Source organism: Hyperolius riggenbachi, chromosome 12 (genome assembly GCF_040937935.1).
Source record: "Hyperolius riggenbachi isolate aHypRig1 chromosome 12, aHypRig1.pri, whole genome shotgun sequence".
Lineage (NCBI taxonomy): Eukaryota > Metazoa > Chordata > Amphibia > Anura > Hyperoliidae > Hyperolius > Hyperolius riggenbachi.
Window position 1 is genome coordinate 225614630 of NC_090657.1, and position 14572 is coordinate 225629201.

Here is a 14572-nt window from a genome sequence, read left to right on the forward strand (position 1 = left end):
AAGATGTTTCAAGGGGTCTAACATTTGAGTTTTTGCGTGGATGAGTGGGATAGACGCCAAAAGTCCCGGGGAAAAATCTGGATTTGACACAAAGCAGCGTTTTAAGGGCAGAAATCACATTGCATGCTAAATTGGAGGCCTAAAGTGCTTTAAAATATCTTGCATGTGTATACATCAATCAGGGAGTGTAATTAGTGTACTGCTTCACACTGACAGACCAAACTCGCTGTGTAACGCACCGCAAACAGCTGTTTGTGTAGTGACGGCCTTGCTTGACTGGTGCGCACCATGGCGAGAGTGCAGGCCGTGGCGGTTTTCAAGCCCATATGATCGCCGGGCTTTGGTAGCTCAATGATAGAACAACAGTGACTGTCCAGCTGATCAAATTTGGTCTGTCCACAATGAAGCAATGACCTTATTATCTTGGGTCAGGTGTGCACCCCCCCCCCGACACACTCATATAGCTGGCGGTCATTGCTTCATTGTGATACGCAAGCCCCTTCACTGCGGCAAGGTAACGATCATGAAGGGAAATTGACACATGTACATGCCTTTTGTGTTGTTGTTGTTGTAGCCGCAGTGCAGCCAGAAAAATTAGGCAGGCGTGTACACGCACCAGAAAAAATAATTATTGCGGTCTTAAAAATTCAGGAATCCACCTGTAGTCCTGGACCCTTTTGGTGGTGGCGGAGAAGGCAGTCAAACGGCCTGCAGGCAGAGATGCTGTGTGGGGATCGACTTACTCTTGGGGTAGGCAGTCACACGGCGTGCAGGCAGAGATGCTGTGTGTGGGTACTGACTTAGTCTTCGGGCGGCCAGTAGCCCTCCGGGATCCATGCCTCATTCATTTTGATAAAGGTGAGGTACTGAACACTTTTTTGACCTAGGTGACTCCTCTTCTCACTGACAATGCCTCCAGCTGCACTGAAGGTCCTTTCTGACAGGACACTTGAGACAGGGCAAGCCAGAAGTTGGATGGCAAATTGTGACAGCTCTGGCCACAGGTCAAGCCTGCGCACCCAGTGGTCCAGGGGTTCATCACTGTTGTCTACATCCGCATTTAAGGCGTTGGTGGAGGGTGGATCTGGAAGGCCTAAGGCTAGGCGTTGGACTAAAGAATGTCCGCATGTCCGACATCACCATGAGATCGCTAGAGCGTCCTGTCCTTGCCTGCGTGGACATGGTAGGAGGAGGAAGATTACTGGCAATGGCACCTTTATTCCGTTGTGCTGTGACATCACCCTTAAACGTACTGTAAAGCATACTTGACAGCTTGCAGTGGAAGTGCTGCATCCTTTCTGCCTTCTGGTGATTTGGTAACATCTCCGCCACTTTGTGCTTATACCGAGGGTCTAGTAGCGTTGCCACCCAGTACAGGTTATTGCCCTTGAGTTTTTTTATACCGGGGTCCCTCAACAGGCTGGACAGCATGAGAGCCCCCATCTGCACAAAGTCGCATGCCGACGTACTATCCATCTCCTCTTGCTCTTCCTCAGTGAGGTCAGGTAAGTTCTCCTCCTCCCCCCAGCCATGAACAATACCACGGGAAAGGTGAGCAGCACAAGCCCCCTGCGACGCCTGCTGCAGTTGTTCTTCCGCCTCCTCCTCCTCCAAAAAAACCCCACCTTCCTCATCATCTGATTCCTCTTCCCCAGGTGACTCTTCCTCCTCCTCGCCCCTCCTCTCTGCTGCCGCAGGTGTTGAGGAAACATCTGGTTCTGCTGATGATTGTTCCCACTCCACCGCCCCTGGAATCAAGTCGCTGATGGTGCCTTCACTGCGACTCACCAGGTTGGTCACCTCCTCAAACGGATGTATGAGCCTGCAGGCATTACGCATGAGTGTCCAGTACTTTGGAAAGAAAATGCTCAGCTCCCCAGAGCATGACCTTTCACTGTAGCTGTTCAAATAGTCGTTGACGGCTTTCTCCTGTTGTAGCAGGCGGTCGAACATCAGGAGTGTTGAATTCCAGCGAGTCGGGCTATCGCAAATCAAGCGCCTCACCGGCAAGTTTTTTCTCCGCTGAAAATCGGCCAAGCGCACCATGGCAGTGTACAACTGCCTGAAATCCCCACATACCTTCCTGGCCTGCTTCAGGACGTCCTTTAAGCCTGGGTACTTAGACACAAATCTTTGAATTACTAGATTCAGAACATGTGCTATGCAGGGTACATGTGTCAACTTTCCCAAACTCAAAGCCGAAATGAGATTGCTGCCGTTGTCACACACCACGTTGCCGATCTCCACTTGGTGCTGGGTCAGCCACTGATGCACCTGTTTGTTAAGAGCAGCCAGGAGAGCTGCTCCAGTGTGACTCTCGGCTATGAGGCAAGACATGTCCAAGATGGCATGACACCGTCGTACCTGGCATGCAGCATAGGCCCTGGGGAGTGGGGGTGTGTAGCTGGAGAGGAGATAGCAGCACCAGTAGAGTAGCACTGCAACGCAGCCGAGGAGGAGGAGGACGACAGCGAAGAGGATGTAGCAGAAGGAGGAGAAGGAGAAGAGGTGGCAGCAGGCCTGCCTGGAGGAGGTGTCACAACTAGGTGCGCTGCACAGCCACGTACACCCTGCTTGCCAGCGGTCACCAGGTTGACCCAATGGGCTGTGTAAGTAATGTACCTGCCCTGACCGTGCTTTGCAGACCAGGCATCCGTGGTCAGATGGACCCTTGACCCAACGTTGTGTGCCAGAGATGACACCACTTGCCTTTCAACTTCATGGTACAGTTTGGGTATCGCTTTTTTTGAGAAATAATTGTGGCCTGGTATCTTCCACTGCAGTGTCTCAATTGCCACAAATTTCCGGAAGGCCTCAGAGTCCACCAGCTGGTATAGTAACAGCTGGCGAGCTGTCAGTTCCTCCAAGCCAGCTGTCAGACTCCGGGCAAGGGGGTGACTGGTAGAGATTGTCTTCTTCCGCTCAAAGATTTCCCTCACGGACACTTGGCTGCTGTGGGCAGAGGAGCAGGAACCGCTCAAGGTGAGAGGCGGAGTGGAGGAGGGTGGCTGTGAAGGTGCAAGGGAGAAAGCTGCTGAAGATAATGCACCTGAAGGAGGAAGAGGAGAAGGAGGGTGGCTTTTCTTTTGTGTGCTGCTTTTGCTTAGGTGGTCTTCCCATTGCCGTTTGTGCTTTTTCAACATGTGCCTTTGTAAGGCAGTTGTCCCTACGTGGGTGTTGGCCTTTCCACGGCTCAATTTTTGGTGGCAGAGAGTACAGATGGCATTGCTCATATCTGAGGCAGAAACACAAAAAATGTCCACACCGCTGTGCCCCCCTGGGGTGATGGCACTATGGTGGCGTCAGCAGCTGACGTTGAAGGGCATGTTGGCTGGCTGTCCATAGGTGGCGATACATGCCGCTGGACACTGCCACCAGCTGTTTCTGACGACGAGCTCCCCTGCTTCTTTCAGCAACTTCTCTCCTCCTACTCCCCCTCTCTGAACTGTCCCCCTGTTCATGATGTCTAGTAGGATACCACGTGATATCCATGGCAGTATCATCATCATTGTCATAATCAGCTTCACTTGTATCAGACACCTCCAAAACTGCACCAACAGCATGTACTTAATCATCATCCTCACACCTTACGTCCATAGTGACACCTAACTCAGACATATGAGGTGGTTTAACTTGCTTAGCGCCTTCATCTTCATCTCATAATACCCCACCAAATAACTCCTGCAAAGTGTCAAATGGAACGAATGTGGTGCTAGTAGTAGTGCTAGTGGCTACGGAAGATGAGGTGTACAGTGTTAAATAGTCAACTACGTCCTGACAATCTTGGGAGTTGATGGCACGTGCCTTCTTCTGAGCACTGTACTTTGGTCCAGTGCCGCACGAAATCACGTTAGCACGACCTCGAACAGACCTGCCGGATGGCCTGCCTCTGCCTGTTGTTATTACCATATTGGGGGGGGGGATAAAGTGAAAGGTATGCACTGACTTGACTAATACAATGTGCAGCTGTCACACAGGTGCAGTGAAAGGTATGCAGAGACTGGTATAAAACACTGAATGCTGTCATACAGGTGCAGTGAACAGGTATGCGGTGACTGGTTTCAATACAATGTGCAGCTGTCACACACACAGGTACCGTGAACAGGTATGCAGTGACTGGAGGGGGGGAACTCCAGGAGGGAGTGTAGCCTCACTGGCTGCCCTGTGTCTGCTGACTGTGATGTAGAGCGTGCCGGACTCGGACGCCACGGCCACAGGGCTCCGGCCTTTTTCGTTTTTTTAGCACTCTCTCTCTCCTCCACTCACCTCTGAGCACCACTCTTGCTAGGTTAGGAGGTGGAGGACATGGGCACTACCGGTCCTGCTCCGCATCAGCCACGGATCGCAGGCGGCGTGAGGATCAGCTGTTGGGCGTGAGGATCAGCTGTTGTGCGCAGGCATGGAGACACAGCATGGAGTTCCGCTTCTCTGCCGCCGCTGCCTCCAGATCATCACTGCCTGCGCCGATCCCAGCACCGCAGCTCGTAACCCAGGACGGCTCCCAGTGGAGAGGCCTCTTTCATGTGGCTGGAAGTTGCTGCTGTAGGAGTCCACAGCCGTCCCCCCTGCCACCGGTCACAGCTGCCGAGCAGGCTTGGAGTACTGGGCCGCCTCTCCCTCCTCGTCCTCCGCAAGCTACACGCCAAGCAGAGCCAGCGCCGAGTGGGACAGAGCCACCACGCGGACCGGAGAGAAGCAGGCTCCTGGGACCAGCGCCCCATCATCAAAGCGCAGAGAGCGGAGGCTGGAGCAGCTCTGCACAGGAAGAGCACCATGTGGCCGAGCAATGCTCACCACATACGCTGCCTCCACCCCGATGCTGCACGGGTGAGAACCACCAGCGGCACCGTGTCCTGCCGCCAAGGAAAATAATAACCCCCCCTTGGCGGGCAAATAATAAAAATCCTAACATTTGTATTGCCCTTTTCTCCTGCCGGAATCAAAGTGCTGAAGACGAGCTGCAGCCACTAGTAGCGCACTCAAGAGGCCACCCTGCAGTGTTTGCAGGGATGGATCAAGACCAAGTTGCGCCTGGGGCAAGGTCAGGTTTTGGCGCCTAAAGGTCAGGTTTTGGAGCCTAAACTGCCATTCATTTTGCCGCTTTTAAGAATGCAACAAACTGCGCTTGGGGCAAGATACTCGCTTGCCCCCTCCGCCCCCCCCCCCCCCGATCCGTCCCTGAGTGTTAGGGAGTCTTGCTCAAGGGCTCCTTGCTGAATAGGTAGTTACCAACTACACCCCCCCCCCCCCCCCTTGAGGGGACTAATAACTCCCCTTCCCTGGCGGGCAACTAATAACCCCCTCTTGGTGAGCTACTAATACCCCCCCAGAAGGAAATAAACACCGGCGGTTGCAAATTCTTTCAGCTGGGATAAGTTAAAGATGGTGCGCATGCGCAGTTATGCACAGTCTGTACAGAGTGCAGGTGCTGTATGGCAAGTTGCAAAGTCTTATGTCGCAATATCTTTCACCACACCCGCGGTGTGTTTCTCATTGCATTGTCATCTGTGAGGTAAGCCACCTCCTTTTATAGTTTATGACTTCTGGGCGCCGCTTTCACCTGCTGTATCCTCATTCTCCAACGGAGCATGGTATTCCGCCGGTTAAGTCATTTCCCTTGTCTTCAAGAGAAAGGCCGCAGACTGAGAGACCTGCTTATCCAAGTGGAGAAGGCTGTTTCCTCCATCTGCCCGATTGGTTGGTTACTTCTGTATCACTCCAGCCACGTCCTCATACATAAACCACACACAGGAAATAGCTGCAGAACCGTGCATAGAGAGCTTCATGGAGGGTTTCCAAACCTTACATCACGTGCAATCATGCAAACCATGGGATGCAGTGGTGTAACGCACGCCGCCACTGGACTCTGCAGCGCTGGAGACACGTTCTCTGGAGTGACCCATCACACTTTTTGGAAGGCTGTGTGTGTGTGTGTGTGTGTGTGTGTGTGTGTGTGTGTGTGTGTGTGTGTGTGTGGTTGGGGTGGATTCAGGGGTTGGGCCATTAGTTCCACTAAAAGGAATGCTTCAGGGCACCAAAGCTTTTTGGACAATTTTCATGCTGTTAACATTGTGGGACCACTTTGGGGACGGACTCTTCCTGTTCCAACATGGCTGCTCACCAGCGCACAAAGCAATGTCCATGAAGACATAGAGGAGCAGGTTTGGTGAGGAGGAACATGACCGGGCTGTATAGAGTCTTGACCTCACCCTGAGAGGACATCTCTGAGAAGATGTAGGGTGGGGACCAGCAGGCAGCTGCAGGAATTGAGGCGTCAAGCCCTTGACTTCTCTAACAACCGGCAAGAACACAAATCCGGTATGAGGCCACCCCTGCCTGTGCTGGATCAGTGAGACTTCACTTTCAGAGTATCTTGTATAGATTGTTCTCTTGGAGTCAGGATGTAACAGGCTGAAGAGTAGCTGCGCCCTTTGCGGTTGGCCGCTGGTCTTGCCGATGCTGGTTGGTTTTGTGTAAGGAACAAGCTATGTGAGCTGCTCCATGTTGGTGTGATGCACCCCGGAGGTCCGAATAGCTTCACAGTGTGGTAAATAAATCTGCTCTTTACTGCGCCGGGTTTCCACGCACACCATATAAATGGTAGCTATAAACCGCAAACTCCATTAAACACAAACACAGCCGTTATTAAGAGGCTAAAAACCGGGGCCGCAGTTATTGGCTCTTCGCTTTTAATTGGGAGTAATTTTTCAATAAACTCCTCATCTCCCCACACGTTGTGCGGAGTCCAGTGATGGATAATTGGTTGCACATGGCCGCTGGGCCTCGCCGTTTACAAATTGGAGGAGACGGGGAGGTGGAGAGAAGCCCGCAGAACATACGATAACCTGCGAGGTATATTTATCTTGGAAGATAAGAAAGCCGTGAAATTACCTCTCACTGTTTAATTACAGCCTCTCTGCGGTGGGTTACGGAGAGGACAATGGCGGCCTCGGAAAAGATGACGTCTTCATGAACTCCTAATGTTTCCCTTGGAGGTAGCTCAACTGACAAAACGATTAACCTGTTCACATCAGCAGATCTGATGATACTCGATAGAGATCACCACCAATACGTAAAACACAAATAATCTAGGTAGATCGAAACATCCAAGATAGCATTGGTTTGGTCTTTGTGGAGGTTTGTAGCTAAGGATCTGCTCTCTGTGGAAACAGCCGCAGTGTCTAACCAACCCACACAGAGCAGAAACACTAACTCCACCCGTGTAGAGCCAAAACCCTGACTCTACACACGCAGAGCCGAAACCCAGACTCAACCCACACAGGGATGGAACCCTGATTCTACACACGCAAAGCTGAAACCCTGACTGCACCCATGCAGAGCCGAAACCCTGACTGCACCCATGCAGAGCCGAAACCCTGACTGCACCCATGCAGAGCCGAAACCCTGACTCCACCCATGCAGAGCCGAAATCCTGACTCCACCCACGCAGAGCCGAAACCCTGACTCAACCCATGCAGAGCCAAAACCCTGACTCACCCCACGCAAAGCCGAAACCCTGACTCAACCCACACAGAGACGAAAACCCTGACTCTACACAAGCAAAGCTGAAACCCTGACTGTACCCACGCAGAGCCAAAACCCTGACTCCACCCATGCAGAGCCGAAACCCTGACTCCACCCACGCAGAGCCGAAACCCTGACTCACCCCACGCAGAGCCAAAATCCTGACTCACCCTACGCAGAGCCAAACCCCTTACCCAACCCACACAGAGCCGAAACCCTGACTCAACCCACACAGAGCCGAAACCCTGATTCACCCCACGCAGAGCCAAATCCCTGATTCACCCCACGCAGAGCCAAATCCCTGACTCAACCCATGCAGAGCCGAAAACCCTGACTCTACACACGCAGAGCCGAAACACTGACTCAACCCACGCAGAGCCGAAACTCTGACTATACAAACGCAGAGCCAAACCCCTGACTCAACCCACACAGAGCCGAAACCCTGATTCACCCCACGCAGAGCCAAATCCCTGACTCAACCCATGCAAAGCCGAAAACCCTGACTCTACACACGCAGAGCCGAAACCCTGACTCAACCCACGCAGAGCCGAAACTCTGACTATACAAACGCAGAGCCAAACCCCTGACTCAACCCACGCAGAGCCAAACCCCTGACTCAACCCACGCAGAGCCAAACCCCTGACTCAACCCACACAGAGCCGAAACCCTGATTCAACCTACGCAGAGCCGAGACCCTGACTCCACCCGCGGAGAGTTGATACCCTGATTTCACCTGCGCAGAGCCGAAACTCTGACTCACCCCACTCAGAGCCAAAACCTTGACTCCACCTGCGCAGAGCCGAAATCTCAATGCTAAGGAAACGGCCAAAGAAGAAGCAGCAGAGAACTGTTTTGGCCCATAGACTTTACTGCAATCACCCGGCAGTTGTGTTGATAACCTTTTTAAAGAGGACCTGTAGTGAAAATAACATAATGAATAAAATTGCTTACTTTACAATATTAATTTATATTTTATTTAGTCAATGTTTGCCAATTGTAAAATCTTTCCTCTCCCTGATTCTGAAATGTATTACTGGTGGTGACATCTTTAGTCCTGTCAGGTGATCTCTGTGGAATGTTCGTTATTGAGAGCTCTTTGTACAGAGGGATATACTGCTTGCTTGGCAGTTGGAAACAGGAATTATATCCCACAATGTAATGAGGTTCACAGACAGCATGCACATAGGGGGAAAGAGGCGCCCAGGTTGGATAAAAACGTCTAAAAACAGTTTAAAAGCGAAAGCGTAATGAGGTATCTTACCTCAAATGACGAAATCCTTGTAAACTTACAAAAGATTTTTATTTTAGCACAGGCAACGCGTTTCGTGGGTCTGAACCCGCTTCCTCAGGCCAATACAGTGCATACAACAGTACAGAGAACTCCTCAGTATAAGACAAAAATAAATGCTAATATATTGCAATGACAGAAATATGTAAATAAATAATCAAATAATTAACCAATCATCAATCAATTTAAGAAATGCATCAAATCACCTTATTTTTACATATACTGTACAAATGCCTATAATCACTATAGGGGTGTGATTTCTCTAATAGGACGGATTATATAGTATCAAGACAATCAACTTTTGTAGTTTAGCTCATCAAGGTATAGCATTGGGAGTTTGATCAAGTCCAAATTTAGCATTTAGTTCTATATATTTGCATATATGCCCATGTGCATTTTCTTTCACATATGATATCTTTGTATAACATTATAGGAGATTTGCCCTGATATTAATAAATAGGAGGGACTGTATAAAATATTAAAATATAAAATGCTGAGGAATAAGAGATAAACCTACTATCTAAAAAATATATAAAAGGGAAATAGGCACATAATAAATCTATATATATAAAATCGGATGTATGTGTGTATGTGCCGCGATCACTCGAAAACGGCTTGACCGATTTAAACGAAACTTGGTATACAGATCCCTTACTACCTGGGATGATATGTTCTGGGGGTCTCGCGTCCCCCCTGCACACCTGGGCGGAGCTACAAACAGCAAATCAGATTTCACCCATTCAAGTCAATGGAAAAAATGTAAAAGGCTGCCATCCTCACAGTAATCAATCTAGAGTCCCCACACTTGGCACAGTTGGTCACTTGGTGACCGAGGTTACAAATCCAGGAAAGGTGGGTGGAGCATAAAAGAGCCAATCAAATTTCCGCCATTAATTTTCAATGGGAAAATGTAAACGGCAGCCCTTTTTAGACTATTAATCGCAGGGGTCTCAAACTTTGCACAGGTGGTCACTGGGTAAATAGGATTAATATTCAGGAAAGTGGGTGAAGCCTAAAACAGCCAATCAAAATTCACCTATTAATTTTCAAGGGGAATATTTAAAGGGATACTGTAGGGGGGGTCGGGGGAAAATGAGCTGAACTTACCCGGGGCTTCTAATGGTCCCCCGCAGACATCCTGTGTTGGCGCAGCCACTCACCGATGCTCCGGCCCCGCCTCCAGTTCACTTCTGGAATTTCTGACTTTAAAGTCAGAAAACCACTGCGCCTGCGTTGCCGTGTCCTCACTCCCACCGATGTCACCAGGAGTGTATAGCAGAAGTCCAGTATGGTCTGTGCCTGCACAGTACGCTCCTGGTGACATCAGCGGGATCGAGGACACGGCAACGCAAGCGCAGTGGTTTTCTGACTTTAAAGTCAGAAATTCCAGAAGGGAACTGGAGGCGGGGCCGGAGCATCGGTGAGTGGCTGCGCGGGCACAGGATGTCTGTGGGGGACCATTATAAGCCCCGGGTAAGTTCAACTCATTTTCCCCCGACCCCCCACAGTATCCCTTTAAACTGCTGCTATTCTTACACTGTTAATGGCAGAGGCTTTAAACTTGCTACAGTCGGTCATTGCGTGACTGGGGTTTAAATTCACTGAAGGGGTGGAGCCACAAACAGCCAATCAGATTTATTTGCCAGATAAACTGCTTCCATTCACACATTTTTGATGCCAGGAACCCAAAGGCTCACAAACTTGGTCATTGAGTGACTGTGTGTCAACGTTGCAAAAAAGTGGGCGGAGCCAACAACTAATTTTTTTTTACGTGGGAAAATATGAACTGCAGCCATTCTACACTGTTAATGGCAGAGTTCTCAAACTTGACACAGTTGGCCACTGGGTGACTGGGATGAATATTCCATAAAATGGGTGGAGCCTACAACAGCCAATCAAAATTCACCTATTGATTTTGAAGGGGAATATTTACATCACTGCTATTCTTACACTCTTAATGGCAAAGGCCTCAAACCTGGTACAATCTGTCATTGGGTGACTGGGGTTCAAATTCTGAAAAGGGGGTGGGGCCACAAACAGCCAGATTTGTTTAATTTCTTTAAGAAAATCGTGCAGTGGAGGGGCACTCAGTAAAAGGAGAAATTCCTGCGTGCCCAAGCCAAAGGTCTCAGTACCAATGAGGCCCGTACAGCATGCATACAAAAAGGGCTGGCACCACAGAATAAAAATAAGCTCTTTATTGAAATGTCATTAAGATGACATAATAGTCAAACAATAGGCTTTGGCGGCGACAGCCTGCTGTTTCAATAGCTCTTTCTCAAGCCACTCAGCCGAAACAACGGGCTGTCACCGCCAAAGCCTATTTTTTTTACTATTATGTCATTTTAATGACATTTCAATAAAGAGCTTATTTTTATTCTGTGTTGCCAGCCCTTTTTGTATGCATGCTTTAAAAAAAGGCAACTTATTGATACCCAGGACGCCGAAGCTCCTAAACTTGGTCATTGAGTGACTGTATGTCAAGGTTACAAACCGTGGGCGGAGCCAAAAAAGCCAACTTTGTACATGGGAAAATATAACTTACAGCCATTCTTACACTGTTAATGACAGGTTTCCCAAACTTGACACAGTTGGCCACTAGGATTATTATTCAGGAAAGTGGGTGGAGCCTACAACAACAAATCACAACTCACCTATTGATTTTCACGGGGAATATTTAAAGTGAACCAGAGACGAAGCAGCCTCATGTATTTTACCATATAGATCAGTGGGAACATTAGAGAAAACACCTACCCTGCGCTCTGCTTCAGCCTTCACTGCTCAGCCTGCTTGTTAGCAGCCCTGATAAAATCCCCGACTGAGCATTCAGTCTGGCTTTGCTATAATGACTCAGCTAAAATGATTCCTGAGCAGAGCCAGCAGGGGGCAGGCTTGGACTTGAAAAGACATGAGAGAACACAGACTGAGCTATAAATATTCCTGAACAAAGCCAGACTGAATGCTCAGTCGGGGATTTTATCAGGGCTGATTATAAGCAAGCTGTGGAGCGCAGAATAAAACAGAGAGCAGGGTAGGTGTTTTCTCTAATGTTCCCACTGATATATATGGTAAAATACATGAGGGTGCTTCGTCTCTGGTATCCTTTAAACTGCTGCCATTCTTCAGGGGAGCTGCCAGCGTACAAGCGAGCCACGACCCCGCTTGGGGCCTCGCTCTGCTGCTGACAGCTCCCCTGCCATTTCGAGATCCTGAGTCCCCCTTAGGAACTGACTGGCCTGTCGGAGTGGGTGGCATTTTCCCCCCGGCCGCCTCCTCTTCACACATGCAGGGCCGCCTGGGCAGCACAATCTGATACAGCACCTGCTCGGCGCTGGCCGTTCGATCCACACTAAGCTCCGCCCCCAGCAGTAAGTGTTCCAGGATGTCCGGGCATTGGGCGAGAGCTCCTCCCCTGATGCTGATGAATGGTCCTGACTGTGCACTGCAGAGTGCTCCGGCATCTGAACTCCGCCCCCACGGCCTGGAGCTTTCACAAGAGAGGCCACAGCTGTGTTGCAGATTAGACACCCTGTGCTGAGGGTATTGCAAGGGGACCCTGGAGCCATAAGTCGCCGACAAAATCACGGAGAAGCTCCGCCCCCAAACCGGATCGAAGCTCCGCCCCCACTGGATCGAAGCTCCGCCCCCAAGCCGTGGAGGATTATTTCTTGTGAATGAATGCAGTCTGCAATGGTTAGGGTTGCCAGGTCGGCTGATGGAGAAAACCGGACAGGGGGTGGAGTTAGGGGCGGAGTCAGAAGCGCACTTTTATGTAGAGTGGGGCTAAGCAATGGGCTTTTTAAAAAATGTTTTTTACAGTATTTATATCGCACTGACATCTTCTGCAGCACATTACAGAGTACATAGCCATGTCACTAACTGTCCTCACCAGTACATGCACATAAGAGACCACTTTTCACCAGTAAATGCACATAATAAGAGACCGCTTTTCACCAGTAAATGCACATAATAAGAGACAGCTTTTCACCAGTAAATGCACATAAGAGACAGCTTTTCACCACTAAATGCACATAAGAGACATCTTTTCACCACTAAATGCACATAAGAGACATCTTTTCACCACTAAATGCACATAAGAGACATCTTTTCACCACTAAATGCACATAAGAGACATCTTTTCACCACTAAATGCACATAAGAGACAGCTTTTCACCAGTAAATGCACATAAGAGACAGCTTTTCACCAGTAAATGCACATAAGAGACAGCTTTTCACCAGTAAATGCACATAAGAGACAGCTTTTCACCAGTAAATGCACATAATAAGAGACAGCTTTTCACCAGTAACTGCACATAATGACAAACAGCCAGTTGTCCCCAGTATATGTAGCCAGGGATATATGTGCCCAGTATATGTAGCCAGAGGTATATGTCCCCAGTATATGTAGGCAGGGGAATATGTCCCCAGTATATATAGCCAGCGGTATATGGGCTCAGTATATGTAGCCAGGGTGTATATGGGCCCAGTATATGTATCCAGGGTGTATATGGGCCCAGTATATGTAGCCAGGGTGTATATGGGCCCAGTATATGTAGCCAGGGTGTATATGGGCCCAGTATATGTAGCCAGGGTGTATATGGGCCCAGTATATGTAGCCAGGGTGTATATGGGCCCAGTATATGTAGCCAGGGTGTATATGGGCCCAGTATATGTAGCCAGGGTGTATATGGGCCCAGTATATGTAGCCAGGGTGTATATGGGCCCAGTATATGTAGTCAGGGGGTATATATGCCCAGTATATGTAGCCAGGGTATATATGGGCCCAGTATATGTAGCCAGGGTGTATATGGGCCCAGTATATTTAGCCAGGGTGTATATGGGCCCAGTATATGTAGCCAGGGTGTATATGGGCCCAGTATATGTAGCCAGGGTGTATATGGGCCCAGTATATGTAGCCAGGGTGTATATGGGCCCAGTATATGTAGCCAGGGTGTATATGGGCCCAGTATATGTAGCCAGGGTGTATATGGGCCCAGTATATGTAGGCAGGTGTGTCCCTCCCCACCCCCCAGGAGGGAAGCAGTCAGCACAGAGAAGAGGGAGAGCGGTGAAGAAGGGGGCCATCTCCCCCCCTTCGCTCACCTTAGGGTCCTCTCCCTCCCTCGCTGTCTCCTCCGATCGGTGTGTGCGGTGGCTGGCAGAGGGGCGGAACTTACCTTCCGTGTCCCCTCCGTCTGGTGACTGGTCTCGTCGCAGGCGCCGCGCGGGATGAGTTGCCACTACTCTGGTCTGATGCAGACCAGAGCAGCGGCTGCGGCACCAGAACTTCCGGCCGGCGCATGGAGCGACACGGAAGGTAAGTCCCGCCCGCTGCCAAGCGCCACCGCCAGTCAGCCACACACAGATCGGAGGAGACAGCGAGGGACGGAAAGCATCTAAGGTGAGAGAAGGGGGGGAGATGGCCCCCTTCTCCGCCGCTGCCCACCGCTTTCCCTCCACTGCGCTGCTCTCCTCCTGCTACAGGCGGCTGTCACTACTGACAGCCGCCGGAAAAGGCATAAAACCGGACATCTTAATTGTTCGGTTTAGCATGCCTTTTTGCACCGGACACAGCGGCCAAAAACCGGACTGTCCGGTCTAAAACCGGACACCTGGCAACCCTAGCAATGGTGAGTTACATCACCCTTCCCTCAGCTGCTGCAAACTGATTTGGGGGCTCCCTTTCTCCCATCACATAAACTGGGAATTGCACTGGCATAACCTCTTAAACTATACTGGGAGGGGGCTCTGTAGCTACCG

The 14572-nt window shown here is 50.1% G+C and overlaps 1 long non-coding RNA gene across 1 annotated transcript in view; it reads left to right on the forward strand.

Annotated features, from left to right (window-relative positions):
• Nucleotides 1-12238: 12238 nt before the first annotated feature.
• Nucleotides 12239-14572, forward strand: part of LOC137540751 (uncharacterized) — a 194251-nt gene continuing 191917 nt past the window's right edge. Inside the window, exon 1 of the long non-coding RNA XR_011025048.1 lies at nt 12239-12505. This is a non-coding gene — a long non-coding RNA (uncharacterized lncRNA). The remainder of the gene's footprint in view (nt 12506-14572) is intronic.